Source organism: Fukomys damarensis, unplaced genomic scaffold (genome assembly GCF_012274545.1).
Source record: "Fukomys damarensis isolate Sample0158 unplaced genomic scaffold, DMR_v1.0_HiC HiC_scaffold_4, whole genome shotgun sequence".
Classification (NCBI taxonomy): domain Eukaryota; kingdom Metazoa; phylum Chordata; class Mammalia; order Rodentia; family Bathyergidae; genus Fukomys; species Fukomys damarensis.
In genome coordinates, this window is record NW_022900916.1 from 48,041,802 (window position 1) to 48,064,562 (window position 22,761).

Sequence of the window (22,761 nt, forward strand, 5' to 3'; positions counted from 1 at the left end):
TATATATATACACACACACACATATACAGGAAGATAGACTGGTGAAGAGAAGATTGGAAGAAGCAAGTAGGGGGAGAGTAGAGAAGGGTAAAAGTAATCAAGATGCAATATGGATACGCACTGATTTCCCAAGATGTATGTAATTACTACGTATCACAACCATACACTATTTTTTATAAAGGGAAATTACAATGTATCTCTCATCTTGTAGCTGTTATTTTGTATGTCTCTCCAAAACATGAGTGTCCTCTGAATAGTTTGGCCCTTCCCCCATCTAATCATTTCTATAGGAGCTCCTAGTGTTTAATGACTATGAATCAAATGAAATTGTGAATTAATGCCTGATTACATCACAGGCACTATCCTGGATGGACCACAGTTCATTCCATTCCATACATACGATCTGATAATGCCCTAGAGTTAGCCTTGTGTATAATCCAGGACAGAACTGATCATTACCGTGATAAGACACACTTAGCTGAAGAATTACAAGAGAGCCAATCTCCATCATCAGAGGCAGAAACAAGGGAAGACATCATGAGAAATCAAATTTCTGTGCAATAACCAAGGGAACTACATTTATTACATTAAATAGGTGTACACATGGCAAACTCTCTAGGAGGAAACACCCAATCAGATCTCCCAATCCTCTGGCTGCTAAAACAAAATGGCAGGCATAAAATGATACAGGAGAAATGATGCACTTTAAAGACTCTGAAGTTATCTTCCACAAGTGAACACATTTGTCCTAGCTCCAGTAATCCATTATGTCCAGATGGCTTACATCATTTAGATCATAAAAATACCAAGTCCTCTTACCATGGCCCATTTTATCAAGCATCCAGAGATAATCTGAGAATCAGTTGATTTTTAATGATAGAAATGAATGGACAATGAAAATAATGTGAGCTTTGCACATGAACAAGGAACTTAACCCGTGGAATAATAGACTATTTTGAAGCTTAAAAGAGGAAGTTGCATTGAAACAAATATCCAACTGTTACTTATATGCCATGTACTATTCAAGCACAATAAAGGACAAATAAAATATGACTACTATGTCAAATAACAAAGCATTTGCACTTCAATGATGTATCCATTCAAGAGATTTGGGGTTATTGTTTATACTTTTACCACAGACATTATATGTTAGGTATTCCATAAATGATGTAGCCACATATCTCCCCGACAAGTGTATGTGGACATTTTTCTCACCATTCTTTACTTTTTTGATGAAACCTCTGATGACAAGGAGGCATCAGAGCAATAATATTTACATTCTGGAATAAACTTGAAATGCAGGTAGTATAAACTTGGTATGCTTTGGTTAAAATCCTAATTCTACCACTAATGACATGTATGACCCTTGAATAGGCCCTGAAGTTCTCTATGATTTGTAATAAACACAAATAACCTGGTTATGATCTAACCCACTTTCCTATGGTGATTATGACGAAGTGAGATGTTCTATATAAGATGCTCAGAGCAGTTCTTGGCACCCAAGGCAGATTCGTGAATGGCAAGCTATTATTTATTTGGAATCTTGGTAGGCACTGGAAACATCTGACTAAATAGACAAAAAATACCTTTTTTGAAAATGAATTTGTAAACAAACAAACAAACAAATATAGAGTATCCTGCAATGAGAAGCTAGGTCCAGAATGGTTAATCAAAGAGCTGAGATCCACAAATGCACCTAGGCATTCATTATGTCCTCAATGACTATGTTAAACAGGATGCAGTTAGCCCAAGGGCTCAGCTCTGCTCTGCACTTTTATTTTATTTGGGACAAAAAGACAATAACAGATGGAAATCATCACTTAATAAAAGATTGAAATAACCACTCATTAGCTACAATAAAAGAAATAACACAATATGGTATATTAGTATTTTAAAACCATACTTTTTAAAGCTTATGAAATTCTAGTGTTGACTTACATTGTTTATATTGTGATATGTTGGAGACCCCTGCAGTTAGGTTTCAGTTTCCTGCCCCATATATGTGGCACAGGCATGAGGGGGGAAAAAAATGAAAGACAGAACTAAGAGAGACAGAAAGTGGGATTCCAGGATGACCAATACCAGTATAACAAAGGCACTGGCCCCTCCAAGCCACTGATGCTTATTGGTAATCAATTGGGGTAAGAGCAGGACTACATGAGAAGATACACAGTCCTGTGGTTTCTATGGAAATGAATGTAAGCAAGGCTAGTAAAAGACAAGACAAAGCATTCTCGAATTAGGAACAGAAAAGACAAAGTATATGGTTGTAATTAGAACACTGTCCTTTTAGTTAGAAGGTTTTAGTTGTGGGAAGGGAATTTGGCTGTGAGTTATTCTGACCTTGACCCATAGGCTTGAGTCAGACTCACTTCTTTAAACAAGCCAATTATGGGGTTATGAGGCCTATAGAACACAGACAATCTTGGAATCCCAAATACTTCTGAGAACTTGCTCTTTGGAGGTAAGTATATGAGTGATGGAAGATCACACAGATTAAGAGAGCTTAATCTATGGATTTCTTAAATAGCATGCTTATTTCACATGAGAGAGTAAATAGAAATCAGTGTAAGATAATGTGATGTTGGAAGGAAAATAATATTTGCAGTGGGGTACATAATGATGTACATAAAGGACTCAAGTTTCCTGATCCAAGAAGCTGTTAGCCAGTGGCTCCTGCTGTGCCCTGAGCAGCTCATTTTGTGGGAAACCCTTATGTTTAAGGAAACATCCCTGATTTGATGAGACTACATTTATTTAAACTAAGTAAAATGCCCTTGTTATTCACCAGATGAGGAAATATTTGCTTCCAGACTGCAGGTCTCAGTACTCCTTTACTAACTTCTTACTCCTGTAGCCTATGTTGAAAGTTTAAAGGCAATGAGAATGCTGAAGTACAAAGTATGCACAATCCAAAATTCTTACACTGAGGGGATACATCGGCCAAGTAACAGTAAAGGATGGCTTACTAGATGTTTGCTATGCAGCAAATTGTGTCTGCCTCAAATTTATATACCACAGCTGTCTCCCTCTATGTGACTGTATCTGGAGATCTGGTCATTAGAAGGTAATTATTGTTAAATGAGGTCATGAAAGTAAGGCTGTATCCAATATAATGGTAGCATTATAAAATGTGGAAGAGAGAGAAAATATCTTTCTTGTGTGAGCACACAGTGAGAGAAGCTGTCTGCAAGCAAGAATGAGAGCCTGCACCAGATAGTAATCATGGTGGGACCCTTATCTTCCATGCTTCAGAACCATGGTAAAATAAATTTATCTTGTTAAGTCACCTAATCTATGGTATTTTGTTGTAGCAGCCCAAGTAAACCCATACAGTATTAATGAAAATTATTCTGACTTGTACTATTTTCCTTTTTCGTTTTATTCAACACACACTTTTGTCTAGTAACAAGGTTTCCAAGTTAACAGTATGGATAATGGCATAATAATTTTGTCTGGTTTGGATTTATTTCAGGTTGTCTAACTATGGTTCAATGGACTTCTAGAATATTACTTGCAGTACAATTTCTAAGGTACATAAAACTGTACTCACTGGTGAAACCTTATTCTTGTTTCTGGTATGATTTGCAAAATTGCTCTATTTGCAAATTTGCCTGCTGTAAATTCTTTCATCCACAAAGAGAAATTTCACAGGTTGCATTTTGCATATGAAATTTATTTATGTCTCTGAAAACTATAAAACACGTAGCCTAAATATAATCTGTCAAGAGTATGAAATGTGAATGAACAGCAACAGAAATCAAATTTACAAAAGAAAAGAAAGTGGACTGAACCAGAAGGTTTCAGCTTATTTGAAGTCCCCCTCTTACACTCCCAGGCATCTGTCTGAGCAGCAGAATGAAATTCATGATTATAAAAATTGGAAACATAAGACTTGGGCTCGTTTTTTTAGGCTTTCACAGAGAGGCTGGCATGGGTTTAATTGTCCTGTTGTCCTTCTGCGTCTTGTCACAGGGCTATCAAGGAGGGCTCTCGAGAGCTGAAACCACAGGAGCCTTTGTGGAGGGGACAGCAGCGAGCCCTCTCCAGAAAGGCTCAGCCCTGAAGCAATCAACGCTAACTGACTCTCCCCTACAGCGCTCCTCAGTTCATCTCTTTACGCTCAATTTGACTGAAACTGGGTGACCTTTCAAGCTTGGGTTCAGACAGTTTCTGAAATTCGAAACAGGTCAGTAGTATACTATTTCCATTTATTTACTTACTGTTTATTCTGGTTATTTTATTTTTTATTAGTACTTTTGCAATACATGCAGTTTACATTCATCTTAAGGAGTAGGTGCATCAACATAAAACACACGATTTTTATTTAATCCCTTTCCCACACATCTCCCTTCCTCCTTCTCTAAATCCTTTCCTAATTTTCATTCTTATTATTTTTGTCATTTTTAGTTCACTTTTATGACATAATGTTTACATTCATCTTGAGTATTTGCTGAAACTGGTTATTACTTCAAAGAATTTTTAGTGATTCTTCCTTGTAGGTTATCACGTCATTTGCAAATAATGATAATTTGACTTCTTCCCTTACCCTATGTGCCCCCTTTATTTATTTCTCTTGCCTGATTGCTTTGTCTAATGTTTTGAGTATTATGTTGAAAACAAAATGTGATAGGCATCTTTATCTTGTTCTTGATTTTAGAGGGGAAACTTTCAGTTTTTCCACATTTAATATGGAGGGGTTGGTTTTTCATAAACTGCTTGTATCAGATTCAAAAAAGGTCCTTCTATACCTACTTTCTTCAGAGTTTTTTATCATGAAAAAATGTTTGATTTTGTCAAAAGCCTTTTTTTCATCTGTCAAGGGACCAGAGCAGAACTCAGGCCTAATTGGCCTCCTCCTCAGTGAGCACAAAGGAGAAAGTCTGCATTTAGGGGTGATTGCATGTTGCAGGGAAAACTTAAGACAGCTGAGGTTAAGTTGTTTACCAGAGAATATACGAGTCGAGATCGAAAGCAGATGAATTTTGTGTTACATGGATGGCTTGTTCCGCTGTCTGGGTGAATAAAAGTGAGGTGAGCCAAAGGCTTGGGCTCCTTAGCCTACTAGAGGTACAGTCCCTTTGCTGCTGGCATGTTAAATTCTCTCCTTGTTTCTCTGTCATTCATCCTCATTTGCCCCGGGGTCAGGGGAACAAAGTAGCCTGTCTAGGTCCCATAACAAGGCCTGGGGAAGAGTGGCAACAGGTGGCACCCCAGCGTGGGGCTCAGGCCAGAGTTGCTTACACTCATTTATTGATATGATTGTATGGGTCTTGTTCTTATTTTGATTTATGTGGTGTATCAAATTTATTGATTTGTGTATGTCAAACCATACTTGCAACTCTGGGATGAAATCTATTTGGTCATGATGTATGATTATTTTGATGATATGTTGCATTCTTTTTGCCAATTCTTGTTGAAGATTTTTGCATCAATGTTTATGAAAGAGATTGGCCTGTAGTTACCTTTTTTTCAGTTGGATCTTTGTCTGGTTTGGGGATTAGAATGATGATGGCTTCCAGTGATGAGTTGGGAAGCTTTCCTTTCCTTTCCATTTTATTGAAGCGTTTGAAGCATATTGGCGGTATACTTACTATCTTTAAAGGTTTTGTAGAATTCAGCAGTGAATCCATCTGGTCCTGGATATTTTTAGTTGATAGGTTTTGTAATATTGCCTCAATTTCACTGTTTGTTAGTAACAGTAAGTTGTTCAATATTTTTATGTCTTCTTGGTTTATTTTTAGTAATGCATATGTATCTAGGAATATGTCAATTTCTTTAAGATTTTTTTAATTTTTTGGAAAATTGATAGTAATTACTACCTTCTGGATTCTGTGTTATGGTTTCATTTTTTCATTTCTAATTGCATTGATGGAGTCTTTTTTCTCTTTTGGTAAGTTTGGTTAAATGTTGTCTATTTTGTTTGTTCTTTCAAACAACGAGCTCTTCAATTCATTGATTTCACTATTTTTGCAGTCTCACTTTTATTAATTTCTGTTCCAATCTTCATGTTTTCCCTCCTTAAATTTGGTTGGGGCTTGGTTTGTTGTTGTTCCTCAAGTATCCTAAGTTCCCTTATTAGGTTGTTAATTTAAACTTGCTGTTTTCCTAATGTGAACACTGATTGCAATGAACTTCCCTCTTGGGACTGCTTTCATTGTGTTCTGTAGGCGTCAGTGTGTTTCACAGTCGATGTCATTAACTTCTAGAAATTATTTAATTACTTCCTTGATTTCTTCTGTGACCCATTAGGTGTTCAAGAGTGTGTTTTTGAGTTTGAGTTTCCAAGTGCTTCTAAATTTTCTCTGGTTGATCTCCATTTTCATTGCACAATTGTCTGAGAGTGAATGTGGGGTAAGTTTGACTTTTGTTGTTGTTGTTACATTTATTTAAAGCAGACTTTGTGGACTAGTATGTGATCTACTTTGGAGAAAGTTCCATGTGCTGTAGACAAGAATGTATATTTTTGAAGTAGAGAAGAACACTCTGTAGGTATCTATTATGTCTATATGTTCAAAGGTGTGGTTCTGATATTTCTTTATTGATTTTTTTGTTTGTTTGATTGACCTAGCTCTTGGTGAAAGTGGAGTGTTAAGATCCTCCACTCTGAATTTTTTAGTATTTATTTGATCTTTTATATATTTGTTTTATGAAGATAGTGGCTCCAATATTTATTGCATTCATATTTAAAACCATTGTGTTTGTAATAGCTGAAACTTGGAAACAGCCCAACTGCCCATGAACTGGAGACTGGATAAAGAAGATGTGTTTTAGTTTTTTTTTATAGAATGGAATACTGTACTACTCAGCCATAAAGAACGAGAAACTAGAGACATTTATAGCTAAGTGGATGCACACTGAGGACACACTCAAGTGAAATTAATAGGACACACATGTGTAAATACTGAATAGTTTCTCTGGTGTGATAAACTGAAAGTATAAATAAGGATCAAAATGTATAATTGATATTGTGTAATTGTTTCCTTGATATTCTTTGTCTTTCTGATCAATTCATTTTGAGGTCTACATTACCTGACATTAAAATTGCTACCCCTATTTGCTTTCAGTGTCCTATGCATGAAATATTGTTTTCCATCCTTTTTAGTCTACAAATATCTTTTGTAATACAAAAGGCAGTTGGATTCTATTTTTTGATCCAGTCTGGCAATCTGTGTTTTTTAATTGGTGTGTTGAGGCCATTAACACTGAGAAATATTACTGAGAGGTGTTGATTAGCTGCTAACGTTGTACCCTTTCTCTGTCAGTGACTCTTTTGTTTTTCTTTTCCTATTTTCTTCATTTCTATCTATTTTCCAGGTTTGATTTATCTGGATTTCTGTGTAGGATATTCCTGAGTATTCGTTTAGTAATCATTTATCAACTGAGTTGATCTTTTTCCTGAAATACCCTTTTATTCTTTCCTCCATCTTCTTTAAAGGAACATGTTAAACCTGGGTTGGGATACATTTCCTTGTAGGACTTGAGATATTTTACGTCAAGCTCTTCTGGCCTTTAAAATTTGTGTTGAGAAGTCTGCTGTAATTCTAATGGGCTTACCTTTATATGTGATTTTTTGTTGTTGTTGTTCTCTGACCATTTTTTAAATATTGGGCTTTTTGTTGGACAGCTTTTTTTCATCATGGTTGGTTTCTGTAAACCTTGCTTATTTGTAAAATTGAAATCTTCTCATATTTGGGAAGTTTCCTGTTATTGTTTCTGTAAACTAATTATTCTATGGGTGTTATCTTCTAATTTCTCTATAATGCCAATTAGCCTTAGGTTGGTCTTAGTGTCATCTAGTAGCTATTGAATGAATTTTTCTTATTCTTGTAACTTTTTGAGGCTTTTCTGAGAACTTCATCATAACTTTCTACTTTGTCCTCAATCTCAGAAAACCTATCTTACATTGATCATTTCTCCAGCTAATGAATTCTGTACAGTTTTTGATATTTGGAATTTATGTCTGATACCGTTTTGTCAACTCTACATCTTTATAAAATTTGCCATTCGTATTTTGAACCGTTTGGTCTGCTCTTCCATTTTTTTTCATTTATTTCCCCCAAATTCACACTGGTCATTCTACGTGATGATTCTACAGTCTCCTGGGTCATGTCCTCTGAAACTCCAAGTTTCTTTATCTCTTCTTTAAACAATTTGTAGAGCTCCACTACCTGGTATTTGTCTTCCTTTCCATCTGTGATCCCAGAATCTACCTTAGGAGAGTAGGGGCATCTTGGGTGATCTTTTGTAGCCTTATTTTCCCATTATCCTATGTATATGTATGTCGATCTTTTGTGTTTTTTTTTCTTTTATTCCATTTTTGGAGCAGAGAGCTGAGGTTCCAGTAGCATAAGAAGAGCTTGTAACTGATGTGAAGATCTTTTTATTAAGATGCTTTCTTCCTGTTAGGTGTTTTTAGCTTCATTTTTCCTGAAATAGTATTTACCCCTTCAGCTGTTCAAGTGATTTTTACTCTGTTCCTGCATTTGGAGGAAATAATTACTTAATTAATGTCAATAATTAATCAATTAATTTGTATAATTAATTATGACATAATTAATAATTACTTACTAGCTGCATAAACATCCTATCATGCACCCCTTATATGCATTCTCGTTTTCACCGTTTAGTAAAATACTTTGCTACCTATATCCAATTATTATTAGCAGTTATTCTACAGTGTGGCAAGAGAAATGGATAGGGGAGATTGAGAGATGGGTTTAAAAGAAAAAGGAGTGTAAGTCTTTAGAGGGGAAGTCGATTGGAGCATAGTAATAAATGTGAATAAATAGGTATGGTCAGATTCTGTTGGGGGACTTTTATTTGGATTGAAGTTTTAGTGCTGAGAGTTTTAAGAAGGTATTTGTTAGGAGAGAGTGAGCTATGGGAGGGAGGGAAAGGTACTTTTTGATTGAAGAAAGCTATTAGGCTGCCAGAACCTGTTGATAAAATTGTGTACCTGTAATGTAGAAAAGAGGCAAGGGAAGACAGGAAGCTAGATAAGAAAGAGCAAAGGGAATAGAATAGAGAGGACAGAATCAATAAAGAGAAAAAAGGAGTGACAAGTATGAATAGAATAATGGTAAGCTAAAAACTTGAGAGGAGGAATTTTCAAAGTTGGAGAAACAAATAAGAAAATACTTGGAAAATCTAACGAGAAAGATGATAGGAGGGAAACATAGAACCAAATTAATGAAAGCAAAGGAGAAAAAAAAACCCAAAACACAGAAAATGTCTGGCAGGAGCTCAGTTGAAATACTCCAACAAGAAAATGTATATGCAGTTCCCTTTTGACCAATTTGCCAAAAAGCCCGAGAGTTCACAGCATTTCCTTCTTGCCTTGATTGTACACTGATTTTATGAAGCCGTACCAAAATCACCTCCTTCCTTCCCACCACAGAGCCCAAACAAACCCAGCCTGAGAAATTCACTCCGCTACCTTACAGGCAGAATCTGAAGCCACTCTGGTCTTGGCATGGGTACCCTTTGCCACCTTCTGCCGTAGGCGGGGTGGCGGGATCTGTAGGCAGGTTCACTAGCAGGTGAGGGACCATGGAGTTGAGGGCACACTCATGTTCTGGTGAAGGCTTCTTCTGGCGTGGAACCTCGGTGAGCCACAGTTCAGTCTCACGTGGGAGTGCTCGCCCACAGGCACCCACTGTCTGTGTTTGCCGCATTTGCCCGTTTATCTTCTCTGCCTTTCCTTACCATCAGTGAGCACTGGTGAGGATGCAGACAGGCTACAGCATTCTCCAGTGCTTGAACTAAAGCTCTTGTGGTGAAGGGGCTGGCACAGAGTCTCAGCCAGGACTATTGTCTCCACAGCTCTTGTGCCTTTTTTGCCTCCCTCGGGCTTTAAGGAGTGCAGTCTCAAGGCTGCTCCCAGGAGAGGCAGGGTGCTAGAGAGGTGTGGCCCTGCCGTACTGGCTCAGTTTCTCCCCTCCAATGTTAGCTTTGGCCTACATGTACCATCTTTCCCATTAGTATTCTAATTCAGGGTATAAGACCCTCCTTACTAAGAGGTGCTTGTAGTTTGAGCGAGTCTTCTCTGAGGACCTCAGACATGACTGCTCCTCCAGTCAGCCACGTTGGCTCCCCCTCTTTTTTTTTTTTCCTTATTTCTTGAAACAGGATCTTGGTGTATAGTTCAGCTTGGTGTTGAACTTACAGTAAGCCTCCTGCCTCAGCCTCCCAAGTAGATGACAGGCACATGCCACCACACTTAGCTATTTCCATCCTCTTAAAGCAAGGCAAAACGCAAAGGCTGTGGCACAGCGTCTGGGGAAGTATTCCTCAAGGTTTGTTTTAGTTAAGATTCATCATTAAATGACAAAATTCCTATAGATTTGAAAAATTGCCTGTAGCTTAAGCTCCCATTACACACTGGGCTGAAATAGTCAGCTTCACGAAGAGCCTGTCTAACTCTGGGAACTTCTTTAGTACCGAGGCATAATTTGGAGGGCTGGGATCTGGTATAGGTTCTGTCACTCTTTACGGGCCTTTGGTTGGTCTTTCTCATCTAATTTTCAGTGAGCTCTGCTCAGGGACCCACTCTGAGGCTGCTTATTCCGGGTTTCTCCGAGCTCACTGAAATTACACTCTCAGGGCCTTGGCTTTTGCTTTGTCCTCGTGAAGCACAGGGCTGGGCACAGATGGTTGACTCTGTATAGCCCTTTATTCTCCCCTCCCTGCTATGCCCAGGCACATAAAAATTGTTCCTCCAACACTGGGATGGGATGGAGGTTTCATGAGGCTGCTCATGCTCTGTGCCAAGGCACATTACCAGGGCGCGTCTACTCTGGCATCTGGCTACATGTCTGATTCTGTGATGGAATATGCATGGCTCCGCTTTGATTCAGATTGCAGAAACCATTCTGATATGTCTCGTCATAACCCCACCCTGATGCCCCATCCCCAACAGCATGGAACTCTCTCCTTATTCATTGCCTGTCTGTCCTTCTTTCCCTTAGCCCTACAAACAACTCTGTCTTGCTACTCACAAACTTCCCATTCCTGATCTCTTTGGGGTCTAGTGCTTTGTCAGCCAGAGACTTTCTTCTACATTTAGTGAGACAACCATTTCCTGAAACGTAAATGTTTCATGATTTATCTGATGAATTATCTTACTTTTGTATCCTGAATTATGCTAATGGTTGCACATGGATGGTTGATGCTACCTTATAAAGTAACTCAAATCAGTCTTCCATGATTCTGCTGAAGATGTCAACCATTTTCGGGTAAAAGAGAGGAACAAGGAGTGGCCATCAGGACAACTGTGATGTCTATCATATTTATCTTCTGTACCACTGTTTCCTGCACCCTCCTCTTTTCTCACTAGATTTCTTAGGCTGTCATTAAGACCTAGTTTCCTTTCTTCACATGAGACCTCTTCTCTTCTGTGGGTTGCTGTACAAGGCAACGTCTACTTACCCAGAACCCCTAGGTAATGCTGTGCTCCACACTGACATTAATTTTTCCAGACTATCGAAGCTTATCTGCTTCAGTGAAAACTTTCAAAAGTTCTTTTACTGGCTGTGACAAAAAGTTTCTCAAAACCCTATGTGTTATGTCCTAGCTTTGAAAAACATGAATTTAAATTTCTCTCTCTCAACACATTAAATCAATAACCATTTATTCAACAAACATATATTGAGTATCCATTAAGTGAGAGGCTCAGAGACACAAAGATGAATGTGATAATGCCCTTCCATTTAAGGATCTTAAAGTCTAATTAGGATGAGGATACTGAAGACAAATTACTTTAGGGCAACAGAGGCTGTGCTGGAGCTGTGGAGAGGGCATGGATAAGGTGTTAATGAGAGCCAACTTTGCCAAATTGGGTAAGGAGAAGCTTCTCATGAGCTGGTGATCTTTAGTAAGGATTCTGCCTTGCTCAGGAAGCCCAGACTTTCCGCAGTTTGAATTCTCCGGGCTGGCTGTGAGGATGCTTCTACTTCAGCCAGACTGTCAGCTGTCCTGACTTGCTGCTGAGGGTGTGCCTGCTCCTACCAGCCTATTTTCTTTAAATTTGTATTTATAATCATCTGTGAGCCGAGAAGCCTCCTATCTACACTCCTTAGAGTCGGGCTCAGGGTAAATAGACTCTCAGCAAGGCCCCCAAGGGCACTGCTAGGATAATGGGCAAGAGGATTGTTTGACTGCTTATTTCAGTGGGATTATTTTGATTTGTGCTTCTTTCCCATTTCTTAGCTGACTTGTGAGTTTGCAGGTAAGCAGCCCCTGCAAAAAATGAGGAGCTATGAGGGTGTTAGGTGAAAGATTTTTAATATTAAGAAATTACTAATATCTACTTTTAAGGAATGTCGGTTATGGCCAGATTTTTACCTTTATTGTTTTTTAATCTTTCAATAACCTTACAAGTAACATTATTCCTAACTATGGAAAAAGAAACAAATACCCAAAAGTGCAAAATTTACAGTCTCTTGAAGTTAAACAAATTCCATGACTTTACTGACTTTCATATTCTTCACTTGTGAAATGAGAACAGCACTACTGTGCTCCCCTCAAAGTTGTTTGGAGGATTAAATAGGCAAAAAAGTATGAAGTACCTAGGACAGTGGGTGCAGAGTGAGAGTGAGTGTTGCTGCTGTACTTGTTATCATTACTGCCCAAGTTACGTAGTTACTAAGAAGAAGAACTAAAATCTAAGTCCATCAACTTTAGGTACTTTGGAGGGTGACTTTTCCCAGGAGGCTCACATTACACATAGAAGCAACAACCTCTTCTGCCTCTAGGTCACATGAGGACGAGGTCAGACTCTCACCAGGGTCGCCCCTGTAGTGGACAGGCCCACACGCAAGATTCACTATAAGGGCACTGAATTAGCATCTTTTAAGATATGGGTATAAGTAATTGCTTAATGCAATTTTGGAAGTTTGTGTCAAAGTAAAGTTTTGTTTTGCAGAAGCACAAAAGGCATAAACGCTTTCATAATTACCACTTTTCCTCCCCTAGAGAGATACTATCCAAGACCTTTCTTACACTTTAGAACCTGAAAGCACATAGCTCCAAGCAGTACGTTCAAGTTGGCCATTCTATTAGAAAATAAAACCCAACTGTGATTTGCAAAAAAAAAAATCAGTCATGACTGAGATTGATGAGCAGAATGTATTTGCAGTCACCCCAAGTTTCTATCCTTAGAACAACCTGTTCACATTGTGAACAAGACCTGCAGTAATCATTTGCATGAGTTTTACTTAGTTATTTTCTTTTATTTCTTGAAACTTTAAAAATGTATGTCAGTTGGAAATAGACTACTCGAGTGTTTTCTTTTACAATTTCAAAGAAACACTTTGCTTGAAGGGTATGTACAAGTTCTCTGAAATGTGATAGTTTGAAAATTTTTTTAAAAAAATAATTTTTGATAGAAGGATAATGATTACATTACTCTCTTTTTAAAAAACATAAAAATTAAAGGTCTTCCAGCACAATATAAACTAGATCTTATCAAAAAGAACTTATTAACTACTATTCTTGCATGATTCTTTTTTTTTTTTTTTTTTCAGTACCAGGGATCAAACTCAGAGCATTACAAGACAGGTGTGGTGCCACTGAGCTAAATCCCCAGCCCATCTTGCATGATTCTAAGCAAAGATGTTCATGCATATAATCTTCACCAAATATTTACTGTGTTGAATCAAATTTTGTTATCCTGTCTTCTAGAATTCTATTATAGATTAATACAGCTAACATAACAAGAATGACATCAACTTATACATTGATTTTAACATGAAGCAAGTGAGTTTGTACGGCCCTAAGTTGGAGAGATTTATAGAATTTATCTTACTTAATGAGTTAGTAATATTATTTCTCTTTTGTGTAGTCTCTGAGGGACTCTAAGATGAATGAGAACCTGAATGAAATAAGGAACACTATGGCCAGGAGGATGACAGGAATGTGATGGGTAGGGTGGCCGTAGAAGATGGTGCTTTAGGGAGAAATTCTGGGCTCCCATGTGAGGATCACAATGACAAGTCATTGATCCTGTAGAGATTACCCCATTTGAAGTTTGAACAAAAACTGGGAAACCAGTACAAATCAGAAAGTCTTTTTTTTCCCTCCCAACACAGACACCAGTTTTCTCTGGGGTGGGTGGAGGGGGTCCTATATTTGAGTGCCAAAGACCCAAGTAATTTTCACAAAACTTCAGCTACCTTTGGGGGAAAAGAAACTGAATAAATTTCCTGGGAAGTGGAATTTATGAAGGCTAGCTTGATATGTCACCATGCATTTTCCCTGGGTTGTATAGATGTTAAATGCTTAGGAGGAAAAAGAATGCATAGTAAGGGAAGTGATGAGGCATTTCATTCCAGCAAATGCCTTGTGTAAAATGTCTGGGGAGCATTTTTCTGCAGCAGATGCCACGGAAGGAAGGAAGCCTCTCCGTGGAGGTGGGATGCAGGGAGATGGGCGCTCAAGGCTGAGCCTCCGCCAGTTACTTCCTCAGCAGCTTGAGCCATGATAGGAGATGTGTGTGGGTGAGGAACAGGCATGGCAAATATCAAAGCCTGCCGAGAGGAAACTAAGTCAGAACTGAAAGCATTTCTGTTTCCTTGCACTCTACTTGCTTCATTGAAGGCAAGCCAGGCTAGAGACCTGGTTCTGAGGGTTTGAGATTTGCTTAGTAGGTAAGTGTCATTAGCATTGCTGAGGCGTGATGCCACTCTGCAACCTCCTGAGACATGAGCCCACACCAAAAGCTGGGAACTAGAGGCTAAAGAACACGGACTGAATTCAAGGCATATTTCACCTTCAAAAGTACCTAGACTGAGCAGACAGAGACGTGGCCAGAATGACTCCTCCTGGAGACAGCCGAGTTGTTCACATAAACATCACCAGGTCAAGCACTTGCCAGTGTGATCCTACATGGGAGTCTCCAGGACTTCCTACGGGACACTGTTAGCCTAACTTGCTCCTTGGAGCACCTCTCTCTCCCGTCACATTACATTCATCCTTCTTGCCATGGAGTGTTCTTTGCTTCAGATGTGTGTTCAAGTCCCATTTCATGCTACAGTCCCTTAAACACTGTAAAAAACAGAAGTGATAAAATCGACAGTGATGAACTCTACTCAAGAGTGCCTCTGTTAGTCCTGATCTTTTCATTTTTCTGCCCAGAGGGCCTGGGAAGAGCACTGTCTGCTGAGCCCTCTCAGGACATTGTTTTTGTAAAGTGTCATCAGGAACAGCACACACAGCTGAAATATTTCTAGTGCAGAGAACTACTTTTTTACAGGTGAGAAATCCCAGGGTATCAGATTGCAAACAGGTCAGCATATTGCAGGTTTTTAGTTGGCACCACTAGGTGTGTGTAATTATTTTTACCCCATCATGCTGCTCTGCCCTGGATTGATCACTTTTAGCTTTGTGGCGTAAGGAAAATAGACTTTCTGCCTAGCACATTTTCCACCAGAGTCAGGCTGAAACAGTTGTCCAGTTCCTTCTCCAGAATTGTAAACTGGATGCTCTATTTTACCTTATCCTCGTGTCCTCCAATCTCTAGAGAAAATTTCTTTGCTAGGAAATTAATCTAATTCATTTCCTTTCAGAGTACTGAGGATGGAACCCATAGCTTCCACATTGAGCTACATCCATGCCCTTTAATTTTTTTTTAAATTTTGAGACAGGGTCTTGCTAAATGACTAAGTTACCCAGGTTAGGCTTGAACTTGTGGTCTTCCTGCATTAGCCTTCCAGAGTACTGAGATTCAGGGACAACTCCATTTTTAATTATCTTCTTCCAACCCTTGATTTAATGAATTTGACTTCCTTTATTCTGCTACCACTGAACCTGCTTCATCGCTTGTCCTTTTTCTAGTCTACTTTACCTCTGGACTCACACTTACAATTTCTTCACATAATCTTTCTTTGTACCTGGTTAAAAAAATATGCATGCCCATGACTTACATGATATTGGAGAGGTGGATAACCAGCATCAAACTGGTAGGGAATAAATGAAACAAACAAGCTCATAGTAGTCAAGGACAAACTTCTGTGTAGGAGACATGGACAGAGAACATAAGAACTGTAGAACTGAAAGAAAATTAAATTTGTCTTTTCTAACGAAGCTCTAATATTTGACCCTGCTCTAAATGTGCTAGGCAGAAAAAAGAAAGTCATCTTTCTTTTTAACATCAAGATAAAAATGATCACTTAAGGGCAGAGAAGCACAACAAAATAAAAATCATACTCATGTCTAGTGATTTTAAACAACAAGGTCATTTAGCATACACTTGAACACCCTAAGTAACTGGACATTGGTTATCTTCAGCTAAGCTTCTTTATTATTTGGGGAGCTCTGGAAGAATAGTCTTTCACAGACAGAGCTGAAACCTGTTTCCCTGTGGCTTCTGGTTTTGTTTTGGTTTTTGGTTTTTGGTTTTTTTTCTTGGTCTTTGACAGTTGAATGAAAGAACCTAAAAAAGAAGTAGGTTCTCTTTCCCTAGTCAGAGAGATAAATGCCTTCAGGAAAGGGAAAGAAGCTAACCCAAGCTCCTATCATAAAACAGGAGCAGGACACCTGTTGCCATAGGCATATATTATTTAAAATTTCTATTCATAATTCATATTTGTAAGTGTTAATCTCCAATATAGTGGTATTTGGAAGTGGGGACTTTTAATGGTAATTACATCATGGAGTTGGAGCTCTCATGAGGGATTAGTGTCCTAATAAGAAGAAACACAGAAAAGTCTCATGCCTCTCTTTGTCCTCTCCTGTGTGAAGACACAACAAGAAGTCAGCCTCCTACAAATGAGCAACACAGCTGTAATTGGCAGGGGATTTGGCTCAGTGGTGCTGTGCCTGCCTCACGAGTGTAAGGTTCTGAGTTCAAACCTTGATACCAAAGGAAAGAAAAAAAAAGTCCTGACCATGCTGGCACCCTGATCTCAAATTTCTAGTTTCCAGGACTGAGACATAAATGTTTGGTTGTTGTTGTTGCTGCTGCTGCTGCTGTTGCTGTTGTTCAAGCCTCCAAGTCTGTGGTATTTTTGTGATAGGGGTCCAACGTGCTAAGACTAAAACAGCTGTTTTTGGTAGCACATTTTATAACTTGACTATTTGCTGTTAGTTGAGTCAGGAATTAGTTAAATTAGGGACTTAATTTTGAAGTTGGGCACAAGACTTTGGTACCGACAGTATATAAGACTTTATTTTAAGAAAGCTGGTGGCAATGAAGGTATTTGTTGCTAGTACAGGCACTGAGGCTCATGGCTGTAAGGATAGGGTCTGTGCACCTTCAAGTCTTTCAGCAATAATGCCAAGATGGATGCTCGAGCTCCAATTGCTTCATCTATATTTCAGGCAGAAAAGAAGAATAAAGCTTGTATCAGAGAAGTAATATTTACCCAGATATCCTAGAATGACATCCTTCGGGTCGTAATCATTTGCACAGCCATGCTTAATCACAAGAGAAGTAGTTTTAAAATGGATTTGGGGGCTTATATTACTACTCCCTACAAGATATGGTTCTGTTCATAAAAAAGTGGTGAAATTGCCACTGGCTGGGCATCCAGCGGTGCTTGTCAAAGTGACTCAATTGATGTAGGCCCCAATTAAACCCTGTAGAGCTAACCATGAGTGTCTTTCACTGGCATCAAATGTAGCTGTGGTTAGTTTAAGTAGAGAAGAGTTTATTAAAGGATGTTAGGTAACTCACAGGCTTCTCTGGAAGGGCCAGACAAGCGTGTGTGCCAACAGCAACAGGAAGAGCAAGTGTGCAAATATTCAGTTACCTTGTGGGATTTTGATTGACTTCAAGAGGCTGCAGTCATCGCTCTTCACTACTTGCCATGCGAGATGCTAGGATCAGACCCCAGGGGCTCTACCATAGCTGCCACAGAGGAGCCAGGCACCCTGGACCCGGCTGGCTGAAGAGCCACTCCCTCCGGTTGCTCACGCCCGAGTCCAAGTCTCTACCAGGTGAGACTGCATGGAGGACTACGTTCCCAGCCTCTCTTAGTCTAGAGAGACAATGTGATCAAGGCTTTGGACGGGTGCTGAGCGATCCAATCTATTTTATCTATCGCTATGCTTTCAAAATAAGCAGAACAAGTGTTCTACGTGGTTATGTTTTATCAAGAATGACTAATCACTTTCCATGGCTTTGAGATCTGATGGCAATAAGGTGGGGATTGGTTTCTGGTTCTAGAAAAGAATGGCTTACTGTAAAGAAAGAGAATGACACAATCTTCCAATTCTATTTTTTTCTTCTGTATTCCATGCTGCATTTTTGTACAGATAACAGATGGGAATCCTATATTCATTAAGAGGAAAAAAGAACTCTCCATCTGCTAGTGTTTTAAATAAGGGAAATACATAGTATTTACCACTACCCTTTGAAGACCGTTTGAAGATTTTAATTAGCACCAAGTGTGTTTTTCCATCTGCTTGAATGAGTAGGCCACATGGTCCCAAGGCCTCTCATTTTAGGATGGTGAGCCAATATATTGGGTTTCCTAGGTTGGAGTTAATAGAACATCTCTCCTAAAAATACCTTCTAAATTAACCAAAATTTATCTTTATTTTTTAAAGATTTTTAAAAGGAGCTGATACATATATGTGTGTGCATGTGTGTGTTTGTGTGTGTGTGTGTGTGTGTGTCTGTGTCTGTGTGTGCATATGTAGGCAAAAATTCAATGCAGTTCGTTCAAATACATTTGTTTGAATTTGTCCCAATCTTCTATCACCCCTAGTCTCTTTTTGGGGGTGGGTACCGGGGATTGAACTCGGGTCCTTGCGCTTCTAAGGCAGGCCACCGAACCGCTGAGCTAAATCCCCGGCCCCCTAGTCTCTTGATTCATGATGGTATGTTGGGTTTTTAAAGTCTTTATGGCACTTTACATTTCATAGAACACTTTCACACAGTGTTTTATGATTCTATTTTATGAGGTAAAAAAAAATAGATGATATTTTCTTCAGTTAAAGAAAATGAAAGCTTAGAGTGTTTTGATGATTTGCCCCAACTCCAAAAGTTCCAAAGAGATTTGTCCAATTCATGTAATCTAAATCTTTTTATTTCTTTGCTAGTGCTCTATCCAACAAAGGAAGCTTAATCATCAAAGGAAGAATCCATCTCCAAAACTATTTGACATCGCCGGGTGTGGTGGCGCACACCTGTAATCCCAGCACTCGGGAGGCTGAGGTGGGAGGATCGCTGTGAGTTCGAGACCAGCCTGGGCTACATAGTGAGTTCCAGGTCAGTCTCACTACAGAGTGAGACCCTGTCTCAAAAAAACAAAACAAAACAAACAAAAATAAATAAATAAATAAATAAATAAAATGATTTGACATCAACTGATCTTTACTTAGGTTAGATATGAAATATATTGCATGATAGAAGAGTGGCATTAATAATCTGGCAGTATGACAAAATGCTATGACCTTTAGGAGAAGACAGATAAAGGTATGATTGAATTCTCACATTAACTACCTTTTATCTGAGTCAACTTGAGCAAGTTAAGTATTTAGTCTTGATGAAGCTCAATTTTCTCACTCGTATATAGAAAATATGAACAAAACCTGTTCATGTAGCAGTGCAGCACACATTCTATATCTCCTAGGAAATCAAATCATTCTCTTGCTAGACTATATTAATAAACTGAGTTTCATTCATTTATTTCAAAAACATTAAAGACTTACCCTTTGATAATTATTATTCTAAACACTGGAGGTAAAGAGATTAATAAAAACAAATTCCTAACCTTATGGTACCAAAGAAGTTTCAGTTAATTTTACTTGGATTAAGTGTATGTACATATGTGTGGGAGGTGTTAGCATGTGACCGTTATTTATTTCTTGAGTTCAGCCATAAAATGTTGACTATGTTAGTCTTGGCCAGAATTCAGGGCCCTCACCATACACCAGACTCACTGGATCCTTGGTTCTGGACTTTCCAGCCTCAGCTCTTTGAAAAATTAAGTTGTATTAGCTATGAATTACCTAGACTCAACTATTTTCTTTTAGTCATATAAGTAAACTGAGCCAGGGTATTATGTTGTTTGTATAAGACATTTAGGAAAATCAGATAGTATTTCCATTGATTAATGAAGAAACAGGAGCATGAAGAATTTAAGGCTTCTTCGAAGTTACTCAAGTACTTAAAGGCAAGACTCAATTCAAGCAGCCATGTTATAACTTATGCCAGTAATTCCTTTTTATTGCTGAATCGTGTTCTATTATATGAACATGTTCTTCGTATCCATTCTTCTGTTGATGGGCATTTGAGTTGTTTCTAGCCTGGAGTAAGCATTGAGTAAGGCAACCATTAACATTCTTATACTCATCTTTAATAAAAATTGTATTGATTTCCTACGGATATACATGCTAGGAGTAGAACTGCTGCATCTAGTATGATCTGTATAAAGAGGTTCTTGTGGCTTGGTTCTGAAAGGTCTCGCAAACCAACTGATGGGCTTTTGAGAAGTGACCAGATCATGATGGCCCTAAACTCTTCCGTGGATTAACTCAAGGACGAGTTCATAACTCAATGAGCTATTAGAGGTTATGGCCTAGTTGAACAGTAGGTCATGGGGTTCTGGTCTTGGTAACTATATCTTGTCCCTGGGCCCTGTCTCTCCAGTTCTTTCCCTTTTTCTCTGTCTCCTGGTGGCCACGATATGAGCAGCTTTCCTCTACCTGCTTTTTCACCATGACACTGCTGGCTTGGAGCCAGCTGACCACAGACTGACACTTCTAAAATTGTGAGGCAAAATAAACCATTCTTCCTGTAAGTTGATTTTTCTCAGGTCACAGTAATGACGATCTGATTAATACAGAAGTACTGCTCTCAATAGTGACATATTAGTTCTCAATTAGGTGTGCTAATGTGCTTATATACACCAAAGAGTAGTGTGAATAATCCAAAGCACCCAAAAATTCTAAGTAATTTTAGATCTAGATTTGGAATTTTCTTAAAGTGTTTGTGTTCTCTAAACCAAACTTGGAAGAGCTCAGTTGATATCATCTTGTATTTTGTTTATGTCTTAGTTAATTTCATGCTGCTGTAACAGCATACCTCTAACTCTGTAATGGTCAGAAATATATTGGCTCATGGAAGCAGGATCTGGCATGGGCCTACTTTCTGTGCCATTTCATGATAGAAGGGAGGTTGAGAGAGAGAGAGAGAGAGAGAGAGAGAGAGAGACAGAGAGAGACAGAGAGCAAAGTGGGGACCAAACTCACACTTATATAACAGCACCAACAGTCCTGAAAGTGGAATCTAATATCCCTGTTACCTCTCCCTTCTTAGTACTGTTGCAATGGTAAAGAAATTTCAACATGAATTTTGAAGGGGACAGATATTCAAACCATAGCAATTTAGTATGAAAAAAAAAGTTGTCCCAAGACCAAAATTGGTCACAGTTAATATACAGGAACACATAAGAGTTGGTCACCATTCCTTCATCCCAATAACAACTGCCAGTTTGGCTAGATTTTATGTTAGCACATTAGAAAAAGAAGTTAGCAGGTCTGAAATTACCTAAAAGTAAGCATTTTTGTTCCAGTCACACCTTTAAAGAGATTGTACATACCTTTTGTGTTTTATCCCCAAGGATGGAAATACAGTATTTTTAGTTTGAAATACTTATCCACTTGTTTCTATTCTTTCCCACATTTCAGCTGTAGACACACTCTGTTTTCTAACCCAAATTTGTCCTTCCACCCTTCATTCGACAAAGAACTCTTGAACATTTAGAAGAAGGCTCTGTATCAATCTGGGAAAGAAAACATTGATAAAAGATCAAATCTCTTTCATCACTGGGCTTGCAATTTAGTGGAAATACAGTAGATGCTAAGTAACTAATTACAGTCAGTTATCAAAATAAAATTGTAATAACCTCTATAAATGGGCATGCAGAAGAGCAGTGAAATAAGCTTGGAGAGACAGCAACAGTGAATTTGAGCAGGCTGTTTTCACCTCATAGCAATCAGAAGCCACTGAAGTAAGCAAAAAGCATGATTGGAGCTACCAGGTTAATACAGGTTCAGAGTGAAAACTAAAAGTAAATGAAGAATCATTTTGGTGACTTTGCATTTTCTTTCTGGGTAACAACTTTTTACTGTCACTTTTCTATCACAGTTAAGGCCAGGGACCCAGGTCTCTATATTGTACCAGGGCCTGCCCTTCCTGAATTACCCTGATTATTCTGCCTACAGAGCCCATCCAGATAAAATGATCTAAAAAAATAAGTAGCTTTAAGCCAAGGGTCTAATGGCAGAGAGCAGTGTAAGTTATTATGACTATCTCTCTGTCCTCCCATTTCCTCTCCTCAAATACAATAGGCATCTTTTGGCCTCAATACAAAGGAGTAGGAGAATGGGAAATTTTAGTCTTTAAATCCAGGTTGGCTGGAGAGATTAAAATAAGTGGTTAGGATGTTCATCGTACCACAGATTTAATCAAAATGAACATGACAGTCTTCTTTATCAGTACAGGAGATGTTTTGGCTTGGATCTAAAATGTCCTGCAAAAGTCTCATATATTCAGAGGTGCAGCTTTGGGTAGATTATTGGATCATGAGGGTGCTATACTCATCAGTGAATTAACCCATTGTGGTTTTAGTTGAATATATGCTGGTAGGAGGTGGAGCCTGATTGGAGAGAATAGATTACTGGAGGCGTGACCCGGAACAACTCATTCATATTTTTTCTCTATTTCTCATTTCTCTCTCCCTCTCCCTCCCTCCCTCTCCCTCTCCCTCTCCCCCTCCCTCCGTCCCTCCCTCCCTCCCTTTCTCTCTCTCT

The 22,761-nt window shown here is 38.7% G+C and overlaps 1 protein-coding gene across 1 annotated transcript in view; it reads left to right on the forward strand.

Moving 5' to 3' along the window:
- The window catches only part of Cttnbp2 (cortactin binding protein 2), a 306,866-nt gene that overhangs the window by 11,059 nt on the left and 273,046 nt on the right, over window positions 1–22,761 (forward strand). Inside the window, exons 3-4 of the mRNA XM_010621899.3 lie at window positions 3,476–3,533; window positions 3,976–4,189. The gene's annotated coding sequence lies outside the window, so the exon portion shown is untranslated. The remainder of the gene's footprint in view (window positions 1–3,475; window positions 3,534–3,975; window positions 4,190–22,761) is intronic.